Below are 14,801 nucleotides of genomic sequence, written 5' to 3'. Positions count from 1 at the left end.
CTACTTCCTTTCACCTTGATAATTTTACCAACATTCCACCAATGTCCACCTTCCACCATGACAGCATTACCACACACCTTCTCAACGCAAACAGCTTCACCAAAAGTATCACAACCTTTCCTGACAGTCCTATAATTTTTGACACGCACCAAATCACCTGGTGATACATCAATTATTTTAGTCGATTTCTTGGCATTATATCTGACGGCCATTTTGTCTTGGGCATTCTTGACACGTGTTTCTAACTCAGAGTTGTCAAAACGACAAGAAACCTTTTGAGAAACCGTTCTCAACAACCAAGCAGGATAGAGAGTTGAAGTCTGTAACCTTCCACTGAGGGAAACAAATGGTGCAATTTTGGTGATAGAATGTGGGGTTGTGCGATAAAACCAAATCATTGATCTCACAGCACTTTCCACATCAAAGTTGTTATTCTTAGCCCACTTTATGCACTCCACAACCACACGGTTCATTCTCTCAACTAAACTATTTGTTTGAGGATGTCCCACAGAACTCCTCAAGTGTTTCACACCAGACTCCGACAAAAAAGCACGCATTTCAAAATTGACAAATTGAACACCATTATCCGAAACTAGGGCTTCAGGCAACCCTTCCCTCATGAACAGTTCTCTAAGAAAGAGAATGGCACAGTTGGCAGTAGGGTTTGCACAAAACTTTACCTCAGGCCATTTGCTATGGAAGTCCATTAGCACAAAAGCAAAACATAGATGATTAGGAAGAAAGTTGAAAGGTCCCACTAGATCAATACCGACCTTCAGCCAGGGTTTAGAGGGAAAAGGAATGGGTTGTAGGGGGGGGCAGCAAACTTCAAACCCTTTTCTGCACTGGTGCAGACACAACACTCCTTGACTCTTTAATCAACATCGCAGTCCATCTACGGCCACCAATAATGTAGTCTCAATCGCCTTTTAGTCATAGTAACCCCAAGGTGACCATCATGTGCACAATCTATCAACTTCACACGCAACTTCATAGGAGGAATACATCTCCCATCTCTCATGATAAGTCCATCCTCAATCGATAAGTCTTCAGAGACCTTCCAAAAGGGTTGAATATTGAAAGGTACATTCTTTTCCTTTGGCCAACCGGCAACAATATACTCTTTGACTTTCAAGAGAGTGACATCAGCGTTCAGAGCATCTATCCATTCATTCTCACTGCATCCCACATTCTCTGCAGCATCTAAAGCAGCAATTAAACAGTCTTCCCTATCTTCTTCCAAATCCAAACGTTCATTATCTATCAAAGGAAGTCTAGAAAGCATGTCTGCTGTGAGATTCTCTTTGCCGGGAATGTGTTTAGTATCAAAATCGTATTGCAGCAATTTGGTTGTGAGACGGGCTATGCGAGGAGTAGCATACTTGACCCGATCACCACTTAAGATGTAAACCAAAGGCTTGTGGTCAGTTTGTGTTACGAACACCCTGCCCCAGATACAGGTCCGAAACTTCCCACAAGCCCAATAGCAGGCTAATAATTCCCTTTTCGATCACCGAGTAATTTGCTTCGGGATCCCTTAACACTCTAGAGGCATAACTGAATGTGACATCTTTTCCAATAGACTTTTGGGTAAGCACAGCCCCTAGACCATAATTGCTTGCATCAACTGTGATCGTACAACTGACATTAGGGTCATATGCCTTTAAGGTCTTAGCATTGATCATCTCTGCCTTAACTAGGTCAAATGTCTGTTGACAAACTTCATCCCACACGAAAGCGATACTTGATCTGAGCATGTTAGAAAGAGCCTTCATTTTGCTAGCATAATCTGGGATGAAACGTGAATAAAATTCACATAAACCCAAAAATGAGCCTAGCTCATCTTTATTCTTGGGTACAGGACAATCAACTACAGCCTTAATTAAACCAGGTCGGAGAGAAACACCATCACCAGAGACTAAGTGTCATAGGAACTCCACTTCCCTCTTCCAAAATTCACACTTGTTCTTTTTCACGACAATACCGTTCTCTTCAAACTTCCTGAGAACTGACTTGAGAGTGTGATCATGTTGTTCTAAAAACTTGTTAAAAATCAGTACATCGTCTTGGAAAATCACTACTCCCTTGACATCCTTCAGCACACTCTGCACAACCCTTTGGAACACCGAGGCCGCCGAAGCGAGCCCAAACGGCATCCTACAAAATTGAAAGGTACCAAACGGAGAATTGAAGGCGGTATAGTGCCTTGACTCTACATCCAGCACAATGCATAGACGAATCTCTCCGTTCCTCTTCCGCGCAACCACCAAGGGACTAAGCCACAGACTGGACTCAATAGGCTCAATTATACCACCTTTCTCCAATCTCTCTAGTTCTGCTTTAAGATCTGCCCTTAAACTAAAAGGAACAGACCTGACCTTGTGTTTCACAGGCACCGCATTGCTCTTAACCTTAATTCTATGTTTGAAACCTGCAATTTCTCCAAGAGAATCAGTGAAAACACTCGGAAACTCTTTCTCAAGACACAGCGGATCGGGCATATCCTGCACAACAAGCACCTGTTCCTTGGCACCAGGTCTCAACACCATGCCAAACAGACCCTAATGGTACCAACCCAGTATGTTCAGACCACGTACAGCTACATACATTTTCCCATGTATCTTCCTTCCCTTAAATTCTAAAACTTCTTCAATGTAGCCTTCCAAATCTATCTTGCGACCCTCATGAGAGACTGGTGCTCTATCAGGAGGAAACATTTTCCTATCTTCCCAAGACTGCTTGAACAAATCAAAAGTAATCATCGTTATCCTAGCTCCAGAATCCACAAGAAGCTTTAAACAGACATCACCAACCAAAATATCCACATAGGGATCTACAAATTCTGAAGGATCACCCGACACCACTCCATCATCCGTGTCAGGATCACAAGAACCAATAAAACCAGAAAACCACTCAGGCAGCATATCAGAGTAATATCCCATAAACTGAATACTAGAAAGAAAGATTGCAGCAGATTTAATAGCAGCGCTTCTGCAAACTACCTTAAAATGGCGGCCAGGGATCCTAGTCAGCAGGTTAGCGTTGCAGTTGTTAAGGAAAATTACGGACGAACAGGTGATGCGCCCGAGCTGTGGCGCACTTCACCTGAGCTTTGAGGCAGAGAAGATGTTCCTGTGAAGCGTCGCGTAGTTTTAGGGAAAAGACTCGCATCGAGCTTCAAATTTGGGGGGCGTGGCTTGGACGCCGATCGGGATGGCGGCGTGAGCTTGCACCTCCGCGCAGGATCCCGCTAATTCTCCTGAAATCGGCACCCGGAGCGACCCCTGGTCGGCTTGACTGGACCACGAAGAGCTGGGGAGCCACTGGGAGCGGCGGAAAGCTTTTGTTGGGGTTCGCTGGCCCCGTGGAGACCTCGTGAGACGACGGCAGAGGTGTCGCCCGGAGTGTGAAGAAGATGGCGGCGGCGCGGACCGATGGCCTCGGAAACCGAAACTGAGCGGACTTGGCTCTGACTGGCGGGGTGGTCCGCACCAGCGAGATTGGAGCTGTGGGACCTGTAGACGGGGTCCTGGAGGCGGGGAGATCGGTGCCCAACTTCTGTCCGGGGCACCTGGGGGCGACAACTCGTCTCTACTCCTTTCTCCTCCCCCACCCTCCGATCCTGGTGACTGCGAGGATCACGGCACCGGTCCCCCTGCTCCCTGGAGTACGGGCAGTGTGGTGGTGCCCTTTTGTGATCACTGCTGAGGCACGTCCCACTGGATAGTGGTTGTTGGGGCTTGGGCTTGGCGAGGCCCTCTGCCCGTGCGGTGACGACGGAGCAACCTAAGATGGCGGCTGCTGGGGGAGCGACCACTACGGAGCAGGGCCAGGAAGAGATGGCCGCTCTACCTCGGGTCGAGGAGGGCTCCCCGCCGATGGTGGATCAGGAGAAGAGGCTCCACCGCCGCTTGGATGCCATACTGGAAGCTATCACCTCGACCAAGGAGGCATTGCAGACGGACATTGCGCAGGTCGCCACGGGGCTGGGGCTCCTGCGAGCGGATCACGCTAAGTTGGCGGATAAGGTGAAGGACCATGAACAGCTCTTATTGGACCTGAAACCAGCGGTGGTGACCGCGGAACATAAGATAACAGACATCCTGACTCGGCTGGACATGCTGGAACGACGGGCGGAGGATGCCGAAAGCCGCAACAGACGGAACAACGTGCGGGTCGTAGGCCTGCCGGAACGGATTGAGGGGGAGGATGCGGTGGCCTACATGGAGGAATGGTTCCGGACTGTGGTGGCGCCGGAGGGACTCACTTCCTTCTTTACCTTGGAGCGAGCTCACAGGGTTCCGGCTCGTCCACCGGCGCTTGGCCGCCCCCCCCGACCGATGGTGGTGAGGCTCCTTCATTATAAGGACCGGGACCGCCTAATCCAGAGAGCTCGGGCTTCGGGCCCCTATGAGGTGGAAAACAGTAGGGTCACGATCTTCCCGGACTACACTCAGGCGGTCCAGAAGAATAGGGCGTCATTTCTGGCAGTGAAGAAGGAACTGAGGGAGGAGGGCATCCAGTACTCCCTGCTCTTCCCGGCCAAGCTACGGATAATCCTGGATGGGACTACGCACTTTTTTCAGACCCCGGATGAAGCATGGCTGTGGCTGGAATCATACAGAGCTGGCACGGACAGGAATCACAAAAGTCGGCGAGATCAGCCCAAACCGCCTCGGGTCCGGCAGTCTCAAAGGATCCGCTCCCGCAATAGGCGCCAGCGAGAGAAACGGGAGGCCCAAATGGCCGCGGACAGGAGAGAGGCGCTTGCAGCGACGGCGGCCATTACGAGATCGCAGCCGGAGAGTGAACTGGCGGTGACGGACTCTGGCGACGACGGCGGCAGGACCGGTGAGGAACTTTCGGATGCGGAAAGCTCGAAGGGGCCGGTGGTCACCCCCCAGACATCTGATGAGATTTTCCATGGCTGATTTTCATTGGGACTTGGACACGATTTTTGGTAGGGTGGCATCCTGTTGGACCTGGGTGGGTCGCGGGTGGGGCGCTGCATTGACATGGCGGGATGGGGAGCGCGGGGCGCGGGCTCTGCTTGCCGGGGTCGGCGATAACTCACCCCCCCAGGGCCCTTAAGGCCTACTGTGGTGGCGACCACAGGTTAGTCTGATGTGTGTTTGGTTTCAGGTTTGGATCGGGGCTGACACCGGGTTTGTGGGCTCTGTCCTGCGGAGTGGGGTTTGGGGAGTTCTCTTTTCAATGGTTTGTTTTGGGGGGGACAACTGCTATGGTGTGGGTATTGGTTGGCTGCACTTGAACTGGATCGCTCTGTGCTGGTATGGGGACATTACCTTACTTGAAATGCCTAACGTGGAATGTCCGAGGACTGTGAACTATGGTCAAACGCCGCAAAGTACATGCGTATTTGGTGAGGAGGGGGGTTCAGGTCGCCATGTTGCAGGAGACCCATTTAACGAAACAGGAGTGTACCGCATTACAGAAGAGATGGCGGGGTCAGGTTTTTGGCACCACTTACTCAGCGTTCGCTAGAGGGGTGCTGATATGGGTGAGAGCAGGGATACCGTTTCAGGTGCTGAATCAAGTGGTGGATCCCGAGGGCAGGTATGTGGCGGTGGAGGGGAGGTTATATGGTAGAGATGTGGTTCTCAGCTGTGTATATGCCCCAAATGTTGATCAGGCCCGCTTTTTCGATGCTCTGTCCGGGTCCTTAGCCTACTTCCTAGCGGGCCCTGTGCTATTGGGGGGAAACTTTAATTCGATCATTGATGTGGCTTTAGACAGATCCCACCCTCCCCTGGTTGACTCCCCGGTACGCAAGCTAGCCATGCATAGGAAGGATTGGCAGGATAGGTGGGGGCTGTTAGATGTGTGGCGGGAACAACACAGGGATGTTAGGGATTACTCCTTTTTCTCAGCACTCCACGCCCTCCATGTTAGGATTGATTCGGTACTGTGTGGTGGGTCCCTAGCCCCATTGGTCTCTCATACGGAGTATCTGGCCAGGACCATTTCGGATCACAATCCTCTGCTGGTACATATCCAATGGCAGCGGGAGCGTTCTGCGATTCCGACATGGCGGCTCCGGCCCGACACGCTGGAGGACTCAGTATTTAGTGACGCAGTCCAACAGGGCATTGATCAGTATTTCGGTGAGAATGAGGGCACGACCACGTGTAGATCCACTGAATGGGACGCGATGAAAGTGGTGGTGAGAGGTGTATGCTTGGGTAGGTTCTCGAATGCTCGATTGTCGGTGCTGAATGCGCTTGTCAGTGCGGAGGAGAAACTGAGGGACCTAGAGCGGCGTAGGCCGACCCGACCGGAATTGCAGTCCCGGCTGCTGGAGGCGAAGGAGGTGGTAGCCACCGAGACGGAACGGCTCCGAAGCTATGATTACAGACAGTACGCCATCAGAGCGCATGCCGAAAGGGATAAGGTGGGGACGCTCCTGGCCAGGCTTGCTAATCCCGAGCTCAGAGGTTGCCGGGTTCTAAGCATCAAAAATGCACAGGGAGAAACGGTGTATTCCCAATCGGCGGTGCTGGAGTGCTTTCGGGCCTATTATGCGGAGCTGTATGAGAGTCAGCTGGGAGTAGAGGACCACGAAATCGCGGAGTATCTGGAGCCAGGGCGACTTCCGGTACTGGACGATGACGATGCAAAAAACTTAGGTGGGCCTGTCACGCTGGCCGAGATCAGGACGGCCATTAAGCACATGGCTCGAAATAAAACACCCGGTGCGGATGGCCTACCAGTAGAGTTCTATCAGAAGTACGTAGATAGTTTGGCGCCCAGACTGCTGGTGGTGTACACGGAAGCCTACAGGCTGGGGGGTCTGCCCGGGTCAATGAGGGAGGCGCTGATAGTGCCGTTGCTAAAGCCTGGCAGGGAAGCGACTGATGTGAGGTCCTACAGGCCATTGTCTATGCTAACGGTGGACTACAAGATATTGAGCCGGATTTTGGCTACCAGGTTGGCTCCGCACATGATGGACCTGGTGCACAGGGACCAGGCGGGGTTTATCCCCACGAGAAGCACGGTGTCAAATATCCGCCGCCTGGTTGGGATACTGGATGATATAGTGGGCATGGATGGTACCCAGGCGGTGTTGTCTGTGGACATTGAGAAGGCGTTTGATAGTTTGGAATGGGTCTATCTGGATGAAGTGCTGGTGAGGTTTGGTATTGGTGAAGGGTTCCGCAGGTGGACGAAGGTGCTGTATTCCTCGGCAACGGCGCGAGTACGCCTGGGCGGTTTGGTATCCGCGCCTTATCCAGTTGGTAGGGGTACGCGACAGGGGTGCTCCCTTTCTCCTCTTTTGTTCGCATTGGCGATGGAACCCTTGGCGGTGTGCGCTAGATCGGGAGACAGCTATGCTGGGGTAGCAAGCGGTGGGCATCTGCATCACATCTCGCTATACGCGGATGACCTGCTGCTATACATGGAGGACACGGAACGGGCTCTGGAAGGGGCGATGGACATGCTGTCTGAGTTCGGCCGGCTGTCGGGCCTCAGGGTTAATTGGGCGAAGACCTGTGTCTTCCCGCTCCGGGCGGACGCACCTCGCCCCGCACGTGATTCGGGGGTGATCTGGGAGCCATCTTGCTTTACTTATTTGGGAGTCCGCATCTACCACGAGGCCGCAGACCTATTGGAGGGCAATATTGGACGGTGCGTACGGGCGCTGAGAGGTAGTATGTCCTTTTGGGCATCCCTCCCCCTGACGGTGTTAGGCAGGATTGCTCTGTTGAAAATGGTGGCGCTCCCACGACTCCTCTACTATTTTCGAACGCTGCCCATCTGGATTCCCCAGAGGGTTTTTCGGGACTTACGGACAATGGTCATTGGCTTCCTTTGGGGGCAGGGCCGCCGTAGAGTGGCGCTGAACACGTTGCTTCGCCCCAAGATCGAGGGAGGGATGGCCGTCCCTGATGTTGAGTTGTATTACCTGGCAGCGCAGCTTCAGGTTCTTACACAACATGTGGCTACGGTGTTCAGGGGACCGGAGTGCAGCCATGAGCTGGGGATACAGCGCCATGTCCTGGCCTATATCGTTATGCAGCAGAAGCTGGAGCTGCGTGGCCTCACCATGGAAGAGCGGACGCTCAGGTTGTGCTGGCAGGGGAGTCTGAGGAGGGCGAAGGCGACTCGACCGTATGCACCGGAGATACCGATAGGCATGCTGACTGCACTGCCGCACAGGGGCGATTGGTCCCCACTGTCGGACTGGGAGGAGTTGGGTCTGCAAGTGGTAGGGGACCTGTATGTTGATGGGACGTTGGTGCCCTTTGGGGTACTGCAGGAACAGTTTGGGTTGCCAGAGGGGAGCTTCCTCTTGCATGCGGCGGTGGTGACGGCCATTCAGAAGCACTGGAAAGGGGGGCTCATTGAACCGGACACGACTATGACATGTCAGTACGTAGTGATGGCCGCTGGTACCTTTAAGGCGGTGACCTGCCTACATAACAGGATGCTGCACGAGGGGTTGGATCCGCTCCTGGGACTGAAAGCAAAATGGGAGGCGAGTGTAGGTAAGCCCATTCCGGATACGGTGTGGAGCCACATTCTTAAGCGCACGTGGAAGGGCACGAGGAATGCGAGCTTCCAACAGGTGCACTTCTTTGTACTACATAGGGCCTACTTGACTCCGGAGAAGATCAAACGGTACTTCCAGGTGCAGGACGCGCGGTGTCCGAGGTGTTTGGCGTTGGAGGCAGACAAGGATCACCTGCTCTGGAACTGTCCGAAATTGGGAGCTTACTGGGCGGAGGTGGGGGACCTTCTGAATGAGGTGACTGACAGGGAGGTGGAGTTTGATATGGCGGCATGCTTGTTGCTCTGGTTCCCACACACTAAACACACTAAGGTGACAAGCAAGTTTATTGATCTGGGGTTGATACTGGCGCAACGAGAGATCACCTGGCACTGGAAGTCTAGGGAGGGACCGTCTGTGAGGAGGTGGACGAATGACTTGTTGAGGTGGTCCGAGTGCGAGAGTGTGCTCCGAATGAGGCAGGCTGTTAAGCTTGACAATGAAAAGTCCTTAGAGTCAGCGCATGCATGGGAATTGATAGTACAGGCTTTGCGTGATTCATTGGTGGAGGATGAGGACTGACCTGCTAGGATTCAAGGACACCACGGGGCATATGGGAACGGGAGTATTAGCAGATCTGTAGCAGGACCCAAGCAGGAGTCGGGACCATGACACACACCATTAGCGGTTGCAGGCGGGGTGGGACTAGGGGTTGTTTAGGGGTTGTTTAGGGGTGGGTTAAGAGCTGGGAGACAGGTTGGATACGGTAGCGATTCTGGATTACTGGGTCTGAGGAGAGCGGGAGGATAGCGGGGGGCATCAGGGGAGTACGGGACGACAGGGCGAGGCCCCCGTAGGGAACGAGGAACGGGACTGCAGCGGCTCCGTATCGCTAGAATGTTGGACTAGAATGGCTGATGTTGGGGATAGATTGGGGTTGGGGGGGTAAAATGCAGATACGTAAAGCGATTTCGACCATTGTCCCTCAGGGACGCTCACCATGATGTCTTGCTGCTAACTAGGACGCTGTGCCGCCCGGCCTCCGGGATGCGGGCTGAATGGCTGTGTATGGTTTAAGCTTTTATGATTGATGCGGGGGGACACCATGAGTGTACTGGTTGAGCAATTGTATGTGATGGTTTCTAATTCTGCAATAAAAACAAATAAAAAAAAATAAATAAATAAATCGAGCTTCAAATTTGTTTCCCGTATTGAGAAGAAGAAGCCACGAGAATCTCAAGTAAGCCTGTTCCTTGTTGACTTCTCAATGCGCATGTGTTTTGAAGAAAGTGTACTGTAGTCAAGCTTGCACAGTAGCAAATACAAGTGAATGGCAAGCCGGACATGCGCAGAACTTAAACTCGAGTTGAAAGCCAGAATAGAGTCAGCACAAGCAATAAAAAGCCGACTCGGCAAGGAAGTTAAGTAGGCATTTAGTAAACGTTATTTTCTTTGAGAAAGGCTTAAAACATTGACAATAAAAATTTAGTTAGTCAAGAGCTATAAGAGAACAATTGTAAAGAAATTCCACAGCAGTGAATTACAACTGTCAGGAAGTTATTTAATTTTCATGAAGGAAAAGCAGCAATAGACATTTCAGGTGAAGCAACCAATACTCACCAGAGTTACAGTTATTAAACCCTTGCTGTCACTTGAAAGGTGAGGAACCTGAAAGAAAGAGAATACCAAAATTAAGTAGTTTATGAAGGAAGATACAAGAATAATAATAAATGTTTAAACCTCAGTTACAGCATATGAAGAAGCGAAGAAACTGAAAAGAAAATAAGATAATAGAAGAGGAGCACAGGCCACACAGTAGGCTGGTAGGTGAACAAGTAAAGCAAGGGATAATTAATAGTTATATAGGAAGAATAGTGTATAATAACATATCTTTTGCAGCTCAACACAGTCAGCAGCCTAGAGGAAGGCATACCAGAACAGAAGCCTGAAGAGAGTAAGAAGAAGAAAAGACAGTGTGGCAGTCTCTTCTCTGTCCCATCCCCTTTCCCCCGTGGTGCTCTTATCGCCTTCACACGTAAGAGTGTGGGGCGGAGGAGTTTCAGGGCGGAATTGGGAACTTTCAACATTCTGCTCCTGTGCATAGAACGAGATCAACTATAGAATTTGATTCTGACAATCCGTAACAGTCATTATCATGTCCTTAAAATCTTGAACAATATCACTTTCAGATACATGTTAATCATCCACCACACAACTAACCTTCTCAGGTTTACTCACATTAACTTGGCAAATCTTCGCCAAGTGACCAAACTTGCCACACTTATAACATTTGGCATTCTTATCCGGACAAAAACTATTGTCTTTAGTGTGTGGAGAGTAGGCACACCTGTAGCATATATTTTTCTTGAAAAAGTCCTTCTCATTGAGCTTTTCTCTCCTTGAATTGCTAGTCTTAGACACAGAAGAAACAACAGCATTTACACTTTCTTTGTGAACACTCAACATACATAATTCTTTTATAGAAGTCTGAGCGAGTTCAAGACTCTTAGCAACTTTTATAATTTCTTCTAACATGGGATTGCCCATAGTGAGTAGCTTCTGCTGTATTTGTTTGTCACTACAATGCGCAATAAATTGATCTCTCACTAATTGATCACGTAATTCACCAAACTGACACTCAGCACACAACTTGCGTAAAGCACTTAAATACGAATCAACATCCTCACTCTGAAGTTGTGCCCTCTTAAAAAAATTGTGCCTCAGCACAACCAAACTTGGCTGTACATCAAACTTAATGACAAGTTTCTTTACGGTTTTTAGGTATTCATCAAGTTTTTCACCCACCCCTAGGACCAAGTCAGGTAAGTGCTTGTACACTTCCCTCCCCTCAAACCCCAAACAGTTCAGAAATAAATATTTTTTTCTTTCTGCCCTATATCGGGAAGCGCCAATAGCACCAACGTAAGTCTCGAATGCGTCGAACCACTGTCTCCATTGAATTTGTGGTGTTCCGGGACTTTCTAAGAAATGAGGTGGTTGATTAACAGACTGCATTGTAGATGTATTTTAAATCATACGATAAGTTGAACGCCTTCAGACGTATTTCAGAACACAGAGCAGCAGAGAGTTCAATAGCCTGATAAAGATATTAAAATGTTCAAAATGTTCACCAGCTGACCAAATTCCTGAAGAAACCGATAGATAAATACAGAGCACTGTCACCAAAAAGAACACCCAGCATGTATGAGTTTAATATCTCTTACTTCAGAAACGGTGCTGCATTAGGCTTTCAACACTGTAATCCGTGTAGCGTTTCCTAAAACAGAACCACAAAATCGCCAAGTCTGTTTCCATTTCTCAGACGATACGCGACCTCTGGACGTCTGACATCAAGCGCATACGCACAGCGTGATGACAGGCAGGGTCGCAGGCAACTCGCTGAAGGCTGGATGACGCGCTGTCCGTCCGCCGAATCCCCTTGCGCGTTCTAGTACATCATCATTTGCAGCACTCACTAGGCGAGAGAGGATCTCGTAGTTCAAAGGATACTCTGTCCTCATAAATGCCGCTCTGACCAACACATCCGTAGAAAGAGGAAAGATAGCTCCCCCGATAAGGTTCGCTCACACCAGCATATCGCTTTCCTTCCAAGACCAACCCCTCGACCTCCTCACCTTAAATTGTGCCGAACACTGAATCTGCCGCTGGGGAAAAATATTTCCCAACTGAAACAACAGCCGCTGGAGAAGGTGAGAAAGGGTTCGGTGATAGGATTTATTCCGCAATCGTTGTTTAGGCTGTAAGCAAAACGCCACTTGGGAAAATACAAATATTTCAAGTGGAGAACCCAGGAGGTAATTTGTAGCAGTGGCTCGTGACACCAGGGCTCCTCGTCGCCAAAAATAATGTAGTGTCTGTCAATAAAATCACGAAAGTATGTTTAGTCATCTTTTAACAATATATGTATTTTATCCATTTTAAGTATCTTATGGCTTAGAAACCATATAAATGCTTTTACAGTATTATTTCATAATACTCATTTTACTGTACGCACTTTACTTTATGACAAGTATTGCGATTGTAGCAATTCACTTCTCTTGCATGAGAAAAAAGACTGCTCAATAAATAACCTTTTTATTGGAAATGCCCGTTGTAGTGTCTGTCAATAAAATCATGAAAGATAGTCTTCAAGTAGGTTCTTTAGTTTATTGTAGAGAGTAACGAGCCACCGCACCACTCACAAGTACAGAGAGGTCCCAACTGTCTAGCACAGAACTAGAACCCTACCTGCCCCATGACAACAGGGATATTCTGGAGGGAAAGTCTAGCAAGCACATCTAAATACAACACCCGTCTCTCTATTTCTCTGCACTTCTGGTGAAACTAAGCATGCACGATTGACTGAGTGAAATAGCCATCTATTGTTTACACGACTCTGGAGATATATTCCTTATTCTTGGGTAACAAAGTTGTCATGTTATATGGTTGTCAGAAACGAATCCCTTCTTGTGTATTTGAGAAAGTAGCGACCTCTGAGCTAGCTGGCATTCACAAATTAAGTCTAACATATTCAATAGAGACCTAGTCAACCTCAGTCCTACGTCTAAACTATCATTTATGTTATTCCAATGTGCAGAGGCTATTGGGAATATAGGAACTACACTACACTACAACAAATTATATTAGAGGAGTTCACAATAACAGTAGCAGTAGAGGAAACACTCAAACACTAGTTAATCTCAGTGTGACATTTCCTAAATCTCCAAGAAAGGCTTCAGGAAGCGCAGCGCTCTGTTTCAGGTGCCATCCATGGGAGGAGATGCTCCAGTTGAGCGTGGCCAAATGTACCAGGTGCTTTTGGCTAGAATCTGAATGAAAAATGACTGATGGGGTTATGATAACTGATTATGCTCCAGGTAACCGCAGAATTCACTAAAAGTCCATCAAGGGGAAAGGAAAACAACAGAATAATCCATGACACTGTTAGCACCTCATCCAGTGAAAGTGGGGATATACCCCTCTGAGGAAGTATCAAAATCAGAGGGCAAGGTTGAAATCAGATTTTACTTGGCTGGGAATGATTTCACATAATCTTCCCTCAGGAGAGTGCAAAAAGTGCAAAGAATCTACAGAAGCACTTCACCTGGCTAATTAAAACACTGGCTCAGACAAGGATGCAAATTAAAACCTCCAGCAAGGAATAAAAGAATACTTTAAGGGATGCTACACATCCCTGGCAAGGAAGGAACATTGTAAACACTGACTACAAGCAAACTGGAAGAATTAGTAAATTTCTGCAAAAACGTGGCCTGGTTAGATGACCCAGTATGAATCGTGGACACAATACACTCAAGTGTTAGATTAACTAAAATAGGAAGTCTGCCCTTTGCCCTCCTGTGAGTTGAAGGACAAGCAGGAACTGAAAAAGAAAAAACAAAACATTCAGGAAAAAATCAGAAGCTCTGTCCAATGTCTCTTGAAGATAATCAACATTAAAATTAGCTACAAAATCATAAAATTCCACATTGCCCTTCTTAATGCTGAGAATAGCAGTGTTCCAGCTGAGGAAAGAAACAGTACTAAAATCTTGCTGCTTAACCTTAGGCTCACTCGGACAAGCAGATGAGTCACTGACATTGAGGTTTGGCAGTCTATAGTTAACGTATAATGAGCTTAATGGAGTGAATGGTTAAAGGTGGAAACATTAACTTAACCTCAGCAAAGGCACTCGATCAGAGATTGCAGGGCCAGCACTAGTAGGAGAAGCAGTGGGTACATTGAGCCCATTAAAACCTAAGAATGGTGGCTAATAAAAAAAAACCTAAGGGAAACACTGAAATGCCTGTTGGTGACTTCTTTCTAGTTGATAAGTGAGTTATCAAAAAACCAGCGGGTCGCAGTTTGCTAAGGTTGACCACTACCCAGTCCCCATCCAGAGACTTTGGTTGAGAGCCAACCCAAGGAACTCTCCTGGGTATAATGATTTCTTTGAAGAAAGGCAGGCTTAACCTAAATATTTATGCAATCAGTGCATCACTTTGTTTTTAAGCTGTGTATAGTTCTCAGTGATATTAGACTCCAATAGAGGGACATTGGCCAGACTAAAGACATAAGGTGTAGCAACCGGGGGAAGTTCTGAGTTGCGTGTAGCAGCATTGCCAGCAGTCGAATTAGTTGGTAAATAAGAAGTTGAGTTCAAACGAGTTGCTATGGGAGGTGGACCTACCAACCGGGCCTGTGAGTTTATAACTTCTGGCATGCTATCTACAACACTGGAACACTAGTTGGTATGACATAAGGATTGTGGAACCGCAGATGGACAAAGATTGTG

The sequence above is a fragment of the Lissotriton vulgaris genome, chromosome 1_1 (genome assembly GCF_964263255.1).
Source record: "Lissotriton vulgaris chromosome 1_1, aLisVul1.2, whole genome shotgun sequence".
In the NCBI taxonomy this organism is placed as follows: Eukaryota; Metazoa; Chordata; class Amphibia; order Caudata; family Salamandridae; genus Lissotriton; species Lissotriton vulgaris.
This window is presented reverse-complemented; position numbering follows the sequence as displayed.